The 6343-nt window shown below is 25.1% G+C and overlaps 1 protein-coding gene across 2 annotated transcripts in view; it reads left to right on the top strand.

Moving 5' to 3' along the window:
• LOC148238944 (transient receptor potential protein-like) overlaps positions 1-6343 on the top strand; it is a 71743-nt gene that overhangs the window by 29336 nt on the left and 36064 nt on the right. The window lies entirely within an intron of this gene.

Below are 6343 nucleotides of genomic sequence, written 5' to 3'. Positions count from 1 at the left end.
CCCAACCATTTCACCCTTGTTTTATAAATAAATACACGCATATTTGTTACATACAAACATTTTTTTATGTTAAATATACGTATAATATAACGTTTATTTAAGTAATTAATTTTTCACTTTATTTTAAACGATATAATTTAAATATTTATATTGATTTTGCGTGAGCTTTATTCGAGTTAGTGTTTAGTGAAATAATATATTTAATACAATTAAATGAGTATCAATCTATCTTGGTTATTCATAGTCTTAAATATAAAACGTTTAATTTCATAACTCTAAAAATTCTGTGTTTTGATATTTTCTGTTTTTTTAGTAGGCAAACTTTTTAAGTGCTTAAGGTCTATTGTACATAATTTTTTTTAAATCTCTGATCTTTTTTTCTGAAAGCTTGTTCAGTTCTTGGTTAAATAAAATTTGATATGGACTATTTCGCAAAATTTAATATTATTATTATATTTTATTAAGATCTAAGAAATCTGTTCTTTTTGTTATTGTATTCAAAAATACTCGGACAAGCACTCTGTATTTATGATAATACATTATTCTCACGTATAGATTATAAATATTCAGCATTAGATTAAACAACAAATTGATTGATTGTATTTTTTAATAAACTTTTTAACGAAGTTTCCGTTATAATATTAAGGGTAAGTAATTTTTTGACAAACGTTCAGTAAAGTTCCAATTGCGGATATTAACCTGTCAAAATGATAATATTACATCTATATATTTTTTTATTACATACATATAGGTAATCCAATCATAAGTCAAAAATGTAATCCTGGGAATTCGGGACTACAGGACTGTTCCCGGAAGTAGATAATTCTTGTTCAATAATATATATTTTTATATATTGCACATAAATTTATTTAGCAATACTACACCTATATACCATTTTTTTTTATAAAATTACAAATAAAATTGATTTAATATATAATATTTATTTTTATTATTATAGTACATATTATAATGGGGTTGACAAACCGTAATATGAAAATAAGACAATTTTATTTGTGAAGTAAATTTGAACGTCATTTATTATCAATATTATTTATTATTTGTATTAATTTAAATAACTACTTACATATTTTTATTTTATTATTACAATATTATAATTGCGTTTTTCACCATTTGAGAGTTGATTGCTTGTAAACATTCAGCGATCTCGCACGTGACAAGTGCGGGTGTATTAAATATTAAAAATTTGCTCATAGACCCGCAATTTTCGGGATTGATTAATATTTATTTAATAATTTATTTATTATCAATATTCCGTTGCAATATGGTTGACAAAATTTATAACTACTAAATATATCAGCGATACATATTTTATTTATTAAAAACGATTATTACAGCTTTCAATAATTATATTTCATAATAATTGACTTAGTTCCATTTTATATTTAAATATTCATCACGATATATATCCATAGGATTAGAAACTCGGAGAACCTAATTTGTGATGATGGATAGAAATTACAATATAATTTATAATAGTCCCTAATTAAAAAAACTAGCGTCCAAATTTAAATCCAAGTATATATAATATACCATCCTATTGTGCTGACTTATGATTAATAATCTGAGATTCATTGGTCTAGAGATTTATGAGATTCATCTAATCGTTCGATATACCTATAAGTATTGTACATACGTATGTGTTATAAGTATAAAACTATTTTAAATTTAATAAATTTTTAATGCATATTATCTAGCAAGAAATATTATTGTTATTTAGTCAAAATAAAATTTAAAAAATACAAAAAACTCCATTTAAAAAAAAATACTGACCAATTATGTAATTACTGACTGAACTAATAAAATAAAATTTACTAACAAAATACAGACCTTATATCAATGCTTCTTAAATTAATAAAAGGTCTGTATTTAATGTTTTATACACACACACATCCGCACAAAGTAAATATAAAGATAAATTGGGATATCTATGTATGTATTATAATGGATAAATACTCTTTTTTTTGTATTTTTATTAAATATTTTTATACTGAACTAACATTGTAACCACTGGCATATAGTATATAAATTTATATTTATATTTATATAAATATATATATGTACATATATACATATAACATAGGTTTCCTAATTTATCTTTATGTTTACTGTGTGCGGATTTTATTAAAAAGATTAGTAATTGTAATTCTTAAGCTTTTGTGTCTTGAGCTTTAAATCCGATTTAAATTGTTTTATTTCTTTATGAAATATGTATATGTGAAAATATGTTTTTTTTTTATATAAAAACATCTTGCGAATACAGTTGAACTAACTGTTTACCTTAACAAAATTTTTTATTTGATATGCGATGAAATATATTTAAAAAACCTGCTTTCCAGATTTTATGTTTAATTTGTTGTAACATTTATGACTGCTTGCATTAAAACTATAGCTATTATTTGTATTATTATATATATTATTAATATAAATAGTATATCTTTAAATATTTAAAAAGAATGTATCTCAAAATGTATATTTAAATTTTAAGTATCTATTACAAAAAATATATTGATTTTATGTAATGTTTCGAAAAAAATTTACATGATATTCTCTACAAGCTAGAGAAGCTCATTATTAAAAAATATTAAAACCCAATAAGTACGTTCTAGCTTAATTTAAATTAATCATCACAATATTTATCTTAGAGGTTAGGAAAATATAGGTAAAACTAATCTGTGATATAATATCAGAAATATAATTATGTAATAATCCTGGTTTATATTGCTGGTAAAAAAATACCAAATATATTTTTGGCGACCGTTTTCTAAACAAATTGATGACTTTTCTTTGAATAAAATTTTAGTCTGTTTTCCAACGGTTATCGGAACCATAAAAACATTGCCTTTTTCGATATATTAAAAATCGTGCTTTTTATTTTTAAGACTTAGCTTATCTAAAAATAATTTGATTAATCGTACGTTTTTAGTGCTCTCAATAAACCGCCGGATTGTACGCTGAATTAATGTGGATGTTTCCTCAAATTTTGGCTTGATGAGCCCACTATCAAAGATTTCTTAGCTAGTCAACCCTGCAGTGGACTGCTGTTCGCCAAGCTCTTGTCCTTGACCGGGAGCGCCCATTGAAGACTTACCTGCAGAGCTTTCAACTTAGACCGGTCGGGTCTCATTATGGTATTCGTCTGAGTACACCGTTTTTATTTTATCTCGTACCATTATAGTGTACTCTTTTTGCAGTAGTATCTTATTATAGTATAAAAAATAATCGAGAACTTAAATAAATTAAGTATAGAAATTATAATGTAATAATTTCACATTTTTTATGCGAAATCAGTGTATTATATTATTAAATAATAAATGGTCTGTTTTATCGAGGTATATTAAATTATAATGCAAACATTTTATGATGGTTTGCGACGGGAATGTTACGACCACTGGCTTTACTTGCAAACTATGGATAATAACACACAGGGATGTTAGCCGAAAACGCCTTGGCAGATTTTCAATGAAATATTAATCCATGTTTATTTATAGTTCCATCCATAATTTACCATTCAAATTACTATCTATGCATCTATAAATCAGTTCGACTTAAACTTAATGTATGAGTAAAAATTAATTCACGTTCTGAGATGATATATCTACATATGAACATTAGAGCTTTAATTTAAAGACAACTATATATAAATCAATATAATATTCTAATTATAAATACAATACTTGTATCTAAATCTAAATTGTGCAAATGGCATGAAATCGTAAAACTCAATTTGTTATATGATTGAATATTATTATTTAATGAAATAGCTTCACACAATTCGTTTAATTCAAAGCAGAAGTTAAATGGCGATTACCAGTCTAGTGATTTAATTCATTAGGTTTCTTGCATTCCTCGAGTAATTTCTATTTTGTTTTTTATTTACCTGTATTTATATTTATAGAATTTTCTCTCCATTCATTTTAAAATGAATTATAGAAATATGCTGTACACAAATGTAGCACTATTCAAGATATTAATTTATGTGTACAATTACATTGTCTTAATACGGTTTCTTTTTGGTAAAATTTGTTCAATTTAAAAATGGATATTTAAAAAATAAAATGGCGAATAATCGAAAAACAGATTTTAATTAAAGAAAAGTCAAGCAGAAGATTTTAAAATTATTTTTATTGCAAAGATATTGGTTTTATATGTTTATATGAAATGACCTCAATGTTAATTTAAATATTTCATTGTTTTATGTAACATTGTTTGATGGGCTAATTCTATCGTTTTTATACTATTTGATGTTAACCTTTTGTAGAAGGGTGCCGTTAGAGAAAAATTATTATTTTTCTTAGTTTAAAGGCAAATTTTATTACAATTTCGCTATGTTTCTTTTATTATCGTTTTACGATCGACGATTACTGCTATCGGGTGTGTTCACGTTAGCTATAAAATATCTTCCGGCGCCAGAATTTGACCATACGCGTCCTTCAAATACTGAATGCAATATACATATATTACGTATATATGTATGCACGTGAAAAACACATGACGGTAGTATACGTTTTACTGAAAAACTACCTCGATCCACACCCACTATCCACCGACTCACTTACGAGAAAGAAACTTTATAATTTGTATACGACACCAAGGGGCGGTACTTTGAATAAGCTGGACAAAGTGGAAGAACAGATAACCACTTACATACATATTATCTGAGTCATCTTGTGCAAATTTAAAAGTGTAATACAACTTCAGTCGTTTGTTGTGAAATTATGTAAACACTCAAACATACCAACTTTGACGTTCTGCATTCTGATAGATCGTATACAAAAAGTATTTTAATAATAATTATATTTAAATTATTGGAAGTCTTACGTTATAACATGACATGCGTTAGAACGGGTTACTAAGTAAGTAATCAGACAGATAATTAAATAAAAATATTATTTGTAAACTATTAATAAAGATTATAATTCATATATGCACGCCCAAGCTATATTTTATTTTAAATATTTATAATGTTCATCCATGTGATTAGGAAAATCTAGGAAAACCTAATCTATAATTATCGATATATTTGCTAATTGAAAAAAGAATTAGCTATTATTGAATTGATTAAAATTTGTGTGATTATATTGTAATAAAAACATATTGATGATGAATATGCTTATATTATAATTGGTTTAGGCAGACTTTTTTATGTGACAATGATGAAACTCTTTCGTCTTTTATAAAAAATATTTGTTTTATGTATGTTATACCATAAGGTTTTAAAACCGCTATTAATTAAATAATAAAAATTGTGACGTTAGATGTATTATAAAGAACTGAAAAATAGTCATTTTTTAATGTCACTTGTAAAAATATTTAGCTAATAATATCAATATAAAGTACGTGAAAATCAATAGATTGTACAAATAAGTAGTAAGTTAAAAGTAAAAAAATAAGTAAATATTATTTATAAACGATTTAAAAAATATTAATCAACTTTTATATATTTATGAGCTGTTAAATATATTATTGTATTAAAATCCTGTTTTAAATAAATAATTTTTATATATTTAAAAAAATATAAATATATATTTTTTTTTAATTTTTACGACAACGTTTTTTCGCAATGTCTTACTATTTTAAAGATGTGATTTTTGTATAGAATATATATCAGAATAGTGAAAGCAAAGAGGCATTATTAATAAATATTCTTAAAAAATTAAATTAGTCGATCAAAATGCTTTAATTTAAACAAGACTTGATGATATTTAAATTCGTAGAATGAAACATAAACGCGGTAGATCGATATTATGTTCCAGAAATGTCCTTACATTTGTAATGTTAGTTTGGGTCTAGAGGTCTAGACTAAATAATATGTTTTATGGCGTTACTATTAATATATTATAAATATTGTATAAATCGTTGTATAAAAGAACATTATTTATAAGTAATTTTTAATCATTCATAAGTAAGGCAGTCAATATATATAATGACGTAATTTATACATATATGTATATACAATACATATATCAGCTCAAACATTAAATGCACATAGATAGTAGCGTACACCAAAAATATGTGCACCATCAGAAATTAATTGTCCAGCTAACAGTTTGTAGCTATCGCTGAAAACGTGCATTGAGAAGTTGGATGGTTCGTGTTAGGGGGGCGTACTCGAGCGCTAGTATCTTGACCGCAACTGTAACTGATGTGATGGAACGCAATTATAGGCAATCAACGCTTATTTTTTAATAGTATTTTACTTTGCTGATATTTCAGACTATTGATCCATACTTGAGAACGCAACGAAATAACCAATCATACAAAGCGTGAATCGCTCTACATAACGCATAAAAAATCTGATCATCCTTGTTGTCTTATCGCAAAC

The sequence above is a fragment of the Plectrocnemia conspersa genome, unplaced genomic scaffold, assembly GCF_051122295.1.
Source record: "Plectrocnemia conspersa isolate PC_06_02 unplaced genomic scaffold, ASM5112229v1 ptg000001l, whole genome shotgun sequence".
In the NCBI taxonomy this organism is placed as follows: domain Eukaryota; kingdom Metazoa; phylum Arthropoda; class Insecta; order Trichoptera; family Polycentropodidae; genus Plectrocnemia; species Plectrocnemia conspersa.
The sequence above is the reverse complement of the archived record's forward strand: the minus strand, read 5'-3'. Positions and strand labels throughout refer to the sequence as shown.